Raw genomic sequence first — 13,520 nt, 5'->3', positions numbered from 1 at the left:
ACTGCAATGGAGCTAAAATCACGAACAAACTTGCGGTAGAAACCTGCAAGGCCAAGAAAGCTTCGAATTTGTGTGACCGTCGTCGGTGTAGGCCACGCTCGAATGGCATCGATCTTGCTGCTATCCACCTGAATGCCCTGTGGAGTAACAACATAGCCAAGAAACGAGACACGTTGTGTGCAAAACATGCATTTTTCGATGTTAGCAAATAAATGGGCCGCACGCAACGCATCAAAAACAGCACGCAAATGTTCTAAATGCTCTTCCATAGACTTGCTGTAAATGAGGATATCATCAAAATAGACAACTACAAACAATCCTATGAAGGGCCTCAGAACTTCATTCATCAAACGCATAAATGTGCTGGGAGCATTTGTCAAACCAAACGGCATAACCAACCATTCATATAACCCAAATTTCATTTTAAAAGCCGTTTTCCATTCATCACCTAATTTCATGCGAATCTGATGGTAGCCACTATGCAAATCAATCTTAGTGAAAATAATGGCACCACTAAGCTCATCTAGCATATCATCAAGGTGTGGTATAGGGTATCGGTAGCGAATGGTAATGTTATTAATAGCACGACAGTCTACACACATACGCCATGAGCCATCTTTCTTTGGAACAAGTAACACGGGAATGGAGCAAGGGCTAAGAGACTCACGAATATAACCTTTGTCAAGCAAGGCCTGTACCTAGCGCTGGATTTCCTTCGTCTCATCCGAATTTGTACGGTACGGTGCACGGTTCAGAAGCTGTGCACCGGGAATGAGGTCGATCTGGTGCTCAATGCCACGAAGTGGTGGGAGTCCCGATGGCAAATCTTTTGGAAAGACATCAGCGTACTCCTGCAAAATGTTAGCAACCGCAGGGGGAATATCCAAAGATGGTGCATCATCAAGTGAAACGAGCACACTAGAGCATATAAGGGCATAGCATGGCAAAGGAGCATCGCGTAACTCATCAAAATCAGCACGTGTAGCAAGCAAAACAGGAGCATTCAACTTGATTTCAGAATTAACAGAGGTCGATGGTTCAAGTTGTTTAGCAGTTTTAGCAGCTCTAGCAAGATCATCTTTAAGAATTTGTTCAGGTGTCATTGGATGTATAATTATTTTCTGACCCTTAAACATGAAAGAATAGTGATTTGAACGACCATGATGCAAGCTATCAGTATCATATTGCCAAGGTCGCCCAAGTAACAGAGAGCATGCTTCCATGGGAATAACATCACAATCGACAAAATCAGAATAAGCACCCATGGAGAAAGGAACACGGACTGATCGAGTAATTCTAATTTTCCCACCATCATTAAGCCATTGAATGTGATATGGATTTGGATGCTTATGAGTGGGTAAAGACAACTTTTCAACTAGCGCGGTACTCGCCAAATTGTTGCAGCTGCCGCTGTCAATGATGATGCGAATCGACCGCTCCTGCACAACGCCCTTGGTATGGAAAAGAGTGTGTCGCTGATTCTTCTTGGACGGAGCGACCTGTGTACTAAGAACACGCTGCACAACAAGACTTTCATACCTATCGGCGTCGCCCAGGTTGACATGTACATCCGCTTTTGCTGCATGGTCAGTGGCAAGCATAGCATGTTGAATATCTTCAGAATCACTAGCGGAAGAATACTCACCATCGTCACGAATGAGCAAGGTACGCTTGTTCGGACAGTCCCGAAACACGTGGCCAAATCCTCTGCAACGATGACACTGAATATCCCGTGTGCGGCCTATGGAAGGCGCTGCGCCTGTGGATGGGGGAGCACCTGCAGAAGTGGCTGCCCGCTCACGCGGTGTAGTGGCGGGCGTGGACGGTGCAGGGGGCGCGGGTGCTGAACCGGATGTCGAGCTTCGTCCTGTAAAAGAGTTAGAATATGGCTTCGAGCGGCGTCCCTGCAGTTCACATTCAGCTTTGCAAGCAAATTCAAATAATGTGGTCATATCATAATACTCCTTATAATCAAGTATATCCTGAATTTCACGGTTTAAACCGCCACGAAAATGTGCCATAGCAGCGTCATTTTCCTCAACTAACCCACAACGAATCATGCCTTTTTGCAATTCCTAGTAATAGTCCTCTACAAATTGTGAACCTTGCTGAAAACGTTGCATTTTATTAAGCAAATTGGGGCATAATAAGAAGGTACAAATCTGTGTCGCATAGCAGCTTTTAATTGATCCCATGTGGTTGGAGCTGTAGTGGGATGTTTTTGTTTATATTCACGCCACCAAATTAAAGCAAAATCAGTAAATTCACTAATAGCAGCTTTAACTTGAGAACTAGTAGGAATATCATGGCATGTAAATTTCTGCTCGACTTCTAATTCCCAATCAAGATATGCAGCAGGATCATATTTGCCATTAAAATATGGAATTTTAAATTTTATCTTAGCAAAAGAATCATTACCGGGACGGTGTGGCACACGTTGAGCACGGCCTCGACGGTCTCCACCGTCCTGCTCCGTGTCACCACCGTAATCCTTCTGGAAATCTGTGACCATCGTGTTCGATGCATTGAGGCGTGACACGATGGTGTCAAGCATGGTCTTGGTGGCTGTCTACGCGAGGTCGAGCTGATCGAACTGCTCGTTCGCCGTAGTGACCGTGGAATCCATCCGTTCATGCATCGTCTTGATGTCTGCGGCAAGTCCATCAATCTTTGTCCGCATGTCCTGCAGCTGTTCATCCTGCTTGTCGTCCTCACCTGCCATGGTTAGCGCAAACACAAAACCGACGCCAAAATAGGGGTGTAACGGCTCACAAGGCGCTCACACTAGTGCTGTTATCAATGTCTTATCCGTTCTTACCTAGCACACAGGGGCGACCCGCAGCCGACCGGAGGAACTCTCGAAAGATTGGAGCAGCGATTGCTTGGAAACAATGGCAGCTCGTCGTAGAACTATGTGGTGTTCTGGGTAGGCTGCAATCAAGTCAAGGATTAGCACAATCAAACAATAATGCAAAGTTGAATTATAGTGCTAAATATGAAACAAAGGCTGCTGGAAACAAGTGCGAAAGTGGAACAAGGAAGGTGGCAAAGGTGGAGAGGTCGCAACAAAAAGTTGTTTTTCAGATGGTTGTTTTTTTTGATTTTTTTTTCTTCAGGAGTCCTCAAAACCGATAATATGAACACAGAGGAACTCAAACAGCAAATTGCGGCACACACTTTTTCTGAAAGTACAGGGGTATTCCGGTAGAAACAAGATACGGATATGAAAAGCTGGCACGGGGTGCGTGGGGAAGGGCGCGGTATGCGTGGGGAGGGGGGTGCGGAGTTGCCCCGGAGGGTCGCGACCCAGGGGGGTTCACGGCGCGGGCAAGGGATGTTTCCACTGAACCAAACCGGATCACCTTCCTTCTCCCTGTTGGTTTTTTTTTGCACTTTCCTTTTTTTTATTGCTTTCTATCTTTTTTTTTGTTGACAGGGGAGGGGCGATCGGAGGGGTGGGATGGCACGGCGCAGTTGTCTGGTCGCGACCAGGGGTTGCGGCACGAGGTGTGGGGGGTGTTCGCGCGAGGGGACAGTGCGAGGGGGGGCGGTGGGCGCGGCGTGGTAGGAGTGGCGAGCAGCGGAACGGCAGCGGCGAAAACTAGGGTTAGAAGAAAAACGAGAAACAAGAGATTAAACACAAGTAACCAGCAACAATTGAACGAGTAAGCACACAAATTCAACAAAGACACTTATTGAAAGAATGTGCGAGGCTAAACGGTTGCTGGGACAAGGATCTAACTTGAAAAAAATTTATTTTGGTTTTTGTGGACTGTAGGAAGGGAAAAGCACTCGCTACAACTCACTGATCAACCTGGAAAGCTAATACCACTTGATAGAGGCAGAGTGCCCGATCTTTCGGTGAGTGGAGATAATTTCGATTTGGTGGAAGTAGACCCTCACGATTCGACTACGACGAGCGAACCCGAAGCGCCAATCCAATCGCTGAACCAACTCCTAATGGTTACCTGCACGCAATCGAAAAACGAACAAGAAAAAGACGCGAGCAATCTCAATAACACTCAAAGGTGGAGTTCTGAGATCACATGAGGACAGCGCGTATTTGCGCGTGTTCAAGAGTAGCTAAAGCTAGATGTAAAACAAAACTCAAGTTGTAAACAAAAGGGACTCCGACTAAATAAAGGGGGCGCAGCCCCTGGAGTCCAGAGGAGGCGCCACAGCAGGAGGGGGGGCGTGCGCGACCAGAGGGAGGGCCGCGGCTCCCAACCCTAGGCGCCCCACCTGAGTTGCCCTGTTGGGCCATCCTCTTATTCCACTGGGCCTTCGTTCTTTAACAGCATGATGAAGTTTAATTCTCTCGCACGGGCCCGAGTGATTGGCCCAACTGGATGATCAACTGTAGGCGCCTGAGGTGGAGGAGCAACTGGAGGCGCCTGAGGTGCTGCTGGTGTAGATGTACTCATGGTGTCCTCATCAAGACGGGCGCATGAAAAAAGGACGAGGCTCTCTAGTACTGGTTGATGGCTCCACCCGGTACTAGAGGTCACCCTCTAGAGGGTCTCCAGGGATCTCAAATTTGAAGCCGTTACTAATGCTACCTTTAGTATCGGGTCCAAATTGAACCGGTACAAAGCATTGGGACGAGAGGTTTTTTCTAGTAGTGGAAACTTTTGCCTCAGTGTACTGCACTTGGTGAATGGCGTCTGCCACTTGCCGTTTTGGTGATGGCTAGGCATCTGTTCTGCTGAGCCTTTGGGCACAATTAATCTGATGAGGTTGTTCGTCGCCGCCGCAACCCAACCGTTCATATGTTTCCTTACCTTCTCTCTGTGTGCATGGGGAAGTTGACGGCGCGTGTCACGGCCCTACAGGACGTGGCCGCAACGTCGCGGTAGGCCTAGTTTTGGCGTCCGCGTGGCGTCGTGCCAAAGGCCACACTTGAGGCCGACAAGCGGGCCGCCTGCCTGCGGGAGGGGCACTAAAATAAACTTAGGGGGTGTTTGGATCCATGGAATAATTTTTAGTTTAGATCATATCAAATGTTTGATACCAATTAGAAGGAGTAAACGTTACTCATTATAAAACTAATTGCATAAGCCGTGGCTAATTTGCAAGATGAATCTATTAAGCCTAATTAATTCATAATTAGCACATATTCACTGTAGCATCAGATTATCAAATCATGAACTAATTAGGTTTAATAGATTCATCTTGCAAATTATCTTTCATTTATGCAATTGGTTTTGTAATTAACCTATATTTAATACTTCTAATTAGTATGTAAATATTCCATATGATAGGAACTAAACTTTAGTCCCATGAAGCCTTTAGGCATTTCAGACTATACATAGATATATATAAGAAGATTCATTTGTCACACATAATTAAAGAATGAAACAATTATTAATGAAATGGAAAATAAATAGACCAATTAACAAATGTTAGACAATATTTTCCTATTTGCCCACAAGTAGTCATCGCACAATTATTAATGGAGTACTAATGAAGTGATTGTTGTTGAAAAGTTTGTTCTAATGAAACGAAATAAAAGTAACTCCAAAAGACCCCTCAAAAAATCCTGAAAACATGATTTAGGAGAGAAAATGAAAACTGCCACTCCAATAGCTCCCGCTTCCTCGCTGAAAAAATACGGCGATCCGAATCCGTCGTCCGCCTCCCCTCATATTTGTGTGAATTCGCCCCTTCCCCAATCGCCCCCTTGGCCCACTCTTTTCCCACGTGCTTCTTCATTCCCGCAATTGATTTTGCCGGCGCGCGCCAATTTGTGGGAGGAGACAACCTGTGCGGCATAGGTGGTGTTGGCAGTGGCAGCGATGGTGACGTTGGCCGCGGTTGGAGCAGCCACGGCGCGAGAAGCCTTGCAATGCAGTGGGAGAGGAGACCCGCGGCCACCGGTTGCTCAACGGCCCACTGTGCTCGCCCTCGTCGCCACCTGCGGACATGCCCTTGTGGCTATAGATGGCCAAACGGGCGGCCCGGCCCGGCTTGGCATGAGCCCGATTAGGCCCGGCCTATTTAGGCCCGCACAGTAACCGTGCCAGGCCGGGCTGACCCACGTGTCGAAGGAGCAGCCTAGGCCCAGCCTGCTGCCTTCTTAGGTAGGCCATGCTGGCCCGCTAGCTCGGTGGGCCTTAATAGGCTTGCCGTGCCCATATCGGCCCACGGCAAGGCTCCGACTCGGTGGCTCCTCCTTCCCAGCCGTGGAGGCGGCGGCGGAGGGCCGTGGCCCCGTGGGAGGAGGCGACGAGGGGGCGCGGGGAGGTGGTAGAGGGCCGCGGGAGGAGACGGACGGTTCCACCCTAGGAGGAGGTGGCGGAGGGGCACGGCCGCGTGAGGGAAGTGGCCGGCCGAGCCACCGGGGGCAGGGGAAGGTGGCGGAGGATGCGATGAGCGAGGAGCTGGCCGACCGGGCCGCCGGGGGCAAAGGGAGGCAGATGGGCGAGGGTGCCGCGAGCCTCCGCCCGCCGCGACTCGCGAGTCATGAGGGAGTGGGGGAGCGACGAGCGAGCGAGGCGGTCAGGCGGCTGGGAGCCTGGGAAGGGTTTCGGCCGGGGAAGGGCGGAAGGCATAGAGAGGCGAGGTGGTAGGCGGAGAGCTCGGACACGTGGAGGCAGGCAACGTCGAGGGCGAGGCGAGCGTGGTCGAAGGCGGAGCTCTGGGCGTGGCGATGATGCCGCTGCACCGAGGAGGAGAGGGCCCTGTCGGTGGAGTGGAGGACGGAGAGCACTAGATCGCCAGGTTATATATGGGCTGGCCTCTTAAGCCGGGCCAAAATTGGCCTGTTAGGCCTAAACACTGTGCCACCTGTTGCTATCCCATGGGCCAAATGGCCAGGCCGTGTCGGGCCAGCCCACGGGCTGAGGCAGCGGGCCAAGCCTGGCCCGTGGTGTAGGCCAGTCCAGTCCGGCCTGCAAGGCCGCCGTGCCGGGCCGTGCCTGGACCGTCCAAAATGTTGTACCGTGGGCCGACCCACGGGTCGCGGGCCCAATGGCCAACTATACTTGTGGCCGGGCTGCCGAGCTCGTCGACCTGCTATTGCTGCTGCTATGCCTCTGGTGGCCGGCTGCTGATGTGCAATGGAGCCGCCGCGGCGACCTCGGCCGGCGTCCCGGTGGCAGGTGATAATGGCAGCATACCCGGCTGCTGTATATCGGTGCGTGGAAGGCAGAGTAGAAGTAATCATGCGCCTTCCCGCGCCTCCTGGCTTTAGAATGAGATGTAAGTGCTGTTGAAACCATGTTATGGTTGTCTTTATAATGAAATGTGTAATCTGTTTTCTCCAACAGGCTTGCAACAAAAATCAATGTTTTCCTGCTTGTCTATACCAGTAGAATTTTGCATAAGTTATTCTGGTTCACTAGTAGAGAACTGACTTTCGATGCGCCGCCTTTTGTCCCGGTTTAAAGTTGGCCCGGGACAAAAGGGGTGCGCCACGATAGGAAAAAATGGAGGGGAGATTTACTCCCGGTTAGTATCTGCAACCGGGATTAAAGGCCCCCCTTTAGTCCCGGTTGTAACGGCTAGTTTCGTGGTGTCGGTGGCATGACCCTTTTGTCCCGATTGGAGGCTCCAACCGGGATAAAAGGGTGGACCTTTTGTCCCGGTTGGTACAAAAGGTGTTCCTTTTTGTCTCGGTTGAAGTTTTTAACCGGGATAAAAACTCATCCCCATTATATACCAAGACAGAGGCCTTTCTTCCTCCTCCAGCCCGAGCCAGTCCTCCACATAGACAGAGAGCTGAGCTTCACCGAAGCAAGGGAGGTGCTGCCCACATTTTTTTCTCTCATTTTCATGGGAATTTCACTCAGCCAACACAAGTGTTGTGAAGGTTTGCTACTTCATCCTCTTGTTACGCTTTGATTTATGCTTTGGAGATGGAAAGTTTATTTGCTAGAATGTGATGAAGTAGAAAATGAAGAGGTATTTTGAGCTAGAATGTGAGGGAGATTTATGTGTCATATATAGTATGTACTCTTGCAGCGGGTTAAGAATGATGCTACCTTGTCTAGATGGTTTATCTTATCAAATTCAATATGGTTTTTCAAATCCATACTTGTTGAACTTGCATACCGTGTTCATCTCGGCGAGGATGTTCTCCACCGAGGAACAACATATGTCAAGAAGGAGGCTCGATTCTACGAGAAAGAGTGGATACGGACATCGTGACCGTGTCCCCTTTTCCGTAGAATCAAACCTCTTTCATGACGAAGTGCGGTGCCGCCCAGTTGAGGACATGCTCGCGAGATGATCACGGTCTTCAAGTTCAACAACTTCTGCAGTGCTAAGGTTAGAATTTTTGTACATAGATTGGTTCTGCTACTGGAAGAAGTGGCGATGGTGGGGGCGATCGTCGTTCCTCTTTCGGCAAGGGGAAAATCATAGTTGGCCCTCAGCATAAGCCAAAGAAAATGAGCGCGTTGGAAAAAGTAATGCTTCGTTATTTGCAGAAATGTCATGAACAAGCTATTGCCGCGGGTCAGGAACCTCCTTTTGGTGGTCGTTATGCTCCACCCTCAGTCCCGGGTGTTTCATATCCACTTAGTACTACCATTTCAGGCGGCACAAATAAACCATAGGATGAGGCTAGGTCAGCGGAACCTTCGTCTTCACCACCCAAGGATGCTTAAAGTCCTCCTAGATAATAACCAGTGGATGGCTTGTTGTATTGTATCATGTTGTTTGGATCTTTAATTTAAATATGTGTATTTGTATCTATATCTAAACTTTCTGCATTATTTGCACTACAACGTTTGACATGCTTTCAATCGTGAATCCATTTTCAAGTGTAATCAATTGTCACGCATAATCCATTTTCAAGTGTAATCAATTTTCATGTGTAATCTATTTTCAAGTGTAATCAATTTTCACCCGTAATCCATTGTCAAGTGTAATCCATTTTCACGCGTAATATGATGCAGATGGACCGGCAATGGATGTATAATCCAGACAGGTGGAGCAAGGTGTTTATTGATGGCTTGCATTATTTTCTCAAAGTGGCCAAAGTGAACAAGCCAGAGAATGGGTTCGTATGTTGTCCATGCTTCCAATGCAATAACAAGAAGGACTATTCAAAGGATTCCTGAGGGACTATTCACAGCCACTTGTTTAGATACGGTTTCATGCCTAACTATTTGGTTTGGACCAAGCACGGTGAATGAGGGGTTGTAATGGAAGACGGCGAGGAGGAGGAGGAAGATGACAATATTTCGGACTGGGTTGTAGGCCAGGCTTTTGCAGATACTACAATGGGTGAGGCTGATGAAGATGAGTTTGCAGAAAATGACCCTACTGATGACCTTGGTCAGGTGCTACGAGATGCACACAGAGATTGCGAGACTGAGAAGGAAGCAACAAAGTTGCAGCACATGATAGATGATCACCAAAATATGTTGTACCCATAAAAAACTAGGTACGACACTAGAATTTGTGCAATGGAAGGCAAAAAATGGTGTGTCCGATAAGGCATTTCAGGGGATGTTGAACATTGTCAAGAAAATTCTTCCCGAGAATAATGAATTACCGTCCACAACATATGAAGCTAAACAGATTATTTGCCCTCTCGGATTGGATGTTCAGAAGATACACGCATGCCCTAATGACTGTATCCTGTATCGTGGTGACGAATACGAGAAAATGGATGCTTGTCCCATTTGCGAAACACTGCGGTATAAGATCAGGTGAGATGATCCTGGTGATGTCGAGGGGTAGTCTCCCAAGAAGAGAGTTCCCGTGAAGGTGATGTGGTATTTCCCTATAATACCATGCTTGAAGCGCTTGTTCAGGAACAAGGAGAATGCTAAGTTGATGCGATGGCATAAAGAAAAATGTATGGAAGATGAGATGCTGAGACACCGTGCAAATGGGGTCCAGTGGAGATCAATTGATAGAGCATTCCCGGACTTTGAAAGTGAAGCAAGGAACATAAGGTTTGGTTTAAGTACTGATGGATTCAATCCATTCGGTGAGTTGAGTAGTGGCCATAGTACTTAGCCTCTGACCCTATGTATGTTCAACCTTCGTCCTTAGTTGTGCATGAAGCGGAAGTTCATTATGATGCTGGCGCTTATCCAAGGCTCAAAACAACCTGGCAACAACATTGACGTGTACCTAAGACCGTTGGTTGATGACCTTTTACAGCTCTGGAAGGAAGAAGGTGTACGTGTGTGGGATGAGGATAGACAAGAGATCTTTAATCTATGAGCATTGTTGTTCATAACCATCAATGATTGGCCTGCACTGAGTAACCTTTCAGGACAGATAAATAAGGGATATCGGACCTGCACCCACTGTTTGGATGACACAGATAGCATGTATTTGAAGCACTGTACGAGGGCCGTCTATATGGGTCATTGTCAATTTCTCCCTACTCACCACTAGCTGGGAAAGAGCGGGATGCATTTCAAAGGGGCGCCAGACCATCGTAAAAAATCTGCACACCGTAATGGAAAGCGTGTCTTCGAGATGATAAAGGACGTAAATGTAGTCTTTGGAAAGGGTCATGGTATCCAACCTGTTCCGAACGACGATAACGGACGTGCACCCATGTGGAAGAAAAAGTTAATATTTTGAGAGCTACCTTATTGGGAAATCCTAGAGGTTCGCAACGCAATAGACGTGATCCACCTGACGAAGACTCTTTGCGTGAACGTGCTAGGCTTCATGGCTGTTTATGGGACCTCGAAAGATACATTGGAAGCACAACAGGACCTAAAAGCCTTGGGGGCAACGAGATGACCTATATCCGAAAAAGAGAGATAATGGACAGCACTACTAACGTCCTGCAATTTACACTCTCAGCAAGGAAGAGAAAGATACCATATTTGAATGCTTGAATAGTATGAAGGTCCCATCTGGGTACTCCTCGAATAAAAAGGGAATAATAAATATGAAACAAAAGAAGTTTACAAATCTCAAGACCCATGACTAGCACATGTTGATGACCCAGTTGCTTCCGGTTGCACTGAGGGGTGTTCTACCAGAAAATGTCCGGTTGCCGCTCGTAAAGCTATGCGCGTTTCTCAATGCGATTTTGCAGAAGGCAATCGATTCATCCAAGCTATCAAAGCTACAGAACGATGTGGTACAATGTCTTGTCAGTTGTGAGTTGTTATTTCCACCATCCTTCTTCAATATTATGACGCACTTACTGGTTCACCTAGTAAAAGAGATTGGTATTCTTGGACCTGTATACCTGCACAATATGTGGCCTTTCGAGAGGTTCATGGCAGTCCTAAAAAACTATGTTCTTAATCATGCCCATCCATAAGGAAGCATTGCCAAGAGATATGGAACAGAGGAGGTGATCGAGTTTTGTGTTGATTTTATTGTGTCAATTGACTCGATTGGGGTTCCAACTTCACGCCACAAGGGGAGGCTCCGGGGAATGGGCACCCTTGGAAGGAAATCAAATTTGAGCAATGATACTGATTTGTTCGACAAGGCACACTACACTGTTCTACAATAGTCATCCTTTGTGTCTCCGTATATCGAGCAGCACAGGCAAATGGTAGTTTCCAAAAGCCCGACGAAATCCGATGCTTGGCTTACACGTCATCACATGGAAACTTTTCCCTCCTGGTTGCGCCAACAACTTATGGGTAACTCTGACATTCACCCATAGCTCGCTTGGTTAGCCAAGGGACCTGCTAGCACAATCGTGAAATTCCAAGGCTATGAGATAAATGGTTATACATTTTACACGAGAGCGCAGGATAAGAAAAGCACGAACCAGAATAGTGGTGTCCGCATAGATGCCATAGAAAAAAATAACAGCAAGGAGTTGTATTATGGTTTCATACAAGAGATATGGGAACTCGAATACGGACCGCTGTACATCCCTCTATTTCTTTGCAATTGGGTGAAGCTAACTGCCGTAACCAAAGATCAGTACGGAATGACAATAGTAGATCTGAGCAAGACTGAATACAGTGATGACCCATTCGTACTTGCCAATGATGTGCATTAGGTTTTCTATGTGAAGGACATGTCTAGCAAACCCAAGAAAAATCCAGAAGAGACATGGGAGCCAAAGTGCCACATAGTTCTTCCAGGTAAAAGAAAAATTGTGGAAGTCGAAGATAAAACGGACCAATCAGATGATTATGATCAGTTTGATGGCATACCTCCATTCGCTGTTGAAGTTGACCCAAGCATCCTGCTATCCAAAGAAGAGGCTCCGTACTTACACCGCGATCATGATCAAGGAACTTTCGTGAAGAAGAAATTTTACAACGTTGTATTGTAATGCGCTAAATTTACATGACCTTTGTGTAGTACTTGATACAATTTTTAATTTAACCTATGTATGATTTCATGTGTTCTTAAATTTGTTGAGCTGAAGATTTATTAGATAAACATGAACAATTATTTTTTTGCGCGTTCAAATTATTTAATTGAATAATTTCTTGATCATAGCGATGCAGTAAAATAATTATTTTAGAGGCTAAACGAACTGGTATAGAATTAATGACTAAATCACACTTATTGTCAATATACTCGCTAATTAAATATATTTTTGCATGTTCAAAATATGTGAAGTTTTTTTGTTTTTGCATCCTGAAATGCAGTGAAAATATAAATAAAATCCTTTTTCAAAAAACAGGCGGGAGATGAAAGTGTGGGAAAAGACCCTTTTATCCCGGGTGCCAATAGAAACCGGGATAAAAGGGTAGGTTTCGATTCCCGCCGAGGGACGTACCCTTTTATCCCGGTTGCAGTTGTCCACCGGGATAAAAGGGGGGCCTTTTTTTCCCGGTTGGTGTTGGCACCCGGGAAAAAATGGTAGGTTTTGATTCCTACTGGGGGATGTACCCCTTTATCCCGATTACAGTTAGCAACCGAGATAAAAGAAGGGGCCCTTTTGTCCCGGTTGGTGTTGGCACCCGGCACAAAAGGGTAGGTTTCGATTCCTGCCGGGGGGACATACCCTTTTATCACGGTTACATTTAGGAACCGGGATAAAAGGGGGGGCCCTTCTGTCCCGGTTGGTGTTGGCACCCAGGACAAAAGGGCCTTTAGTCCCGAGTGCAATTATGAACCGGGATAAATGGGGGGAGGGATAAAAGGCACTATAGCCTCTTCTACCCCCACCCCGTGCCAGTTATGACACTTAGCCAAATTTTCACCGTCGCTAAGATCCCGCGCGCCCTTTCGCCTGCTCCGTCGCCGCCCGTCCGCCTCCCTCGCCAGTCACCGTCGTCCTCATCCCCCATTGCCCCAGCCATCGTCGTCCCGCCACCCGACCACCTCGCCCGCGCCCAGACCGCCTCATCCTCCATCGCCCCGGCCCGCCTCCGATCCTCCTTCGTCGCGCCCCCCGACCTCGTCGCTGCCGGCCACCTCCATCGCGGGGCCTCGTCGCCGCCTCTATCAATGCCACCTCCTCTATCACCGCCGTGCCCTCGTTCGTCGCAGGGCCTCCTCGTCGCTGCCTCTATCGCGCGCGCCGCCTTCGTATCTCGTCGCCGGCCGCGTCCGCCCGTCGTTGCAGCGGCCACCTCGCTCCGTCCCCGCCTCCGCCATCCCGCCGCCGTCCCGCC

Source organism: Setaria viridis, chromosome 2 (assembly GCF_005286985.2).
Source record: "Setaria viridis chromosome 2, Setaria_viridis_v4.0, whole genome shotgun sequence".
Classification (NCBI taxonomy): domain Eukaryota; kingdom Viridiplantae; phylum Streptophyta; class Magnoliopsida; order Poales; family Poaceae; genus Setaria; species Setaria viridis.
This window is presented reverse-complemented; position numbering follows the sequence as displayed.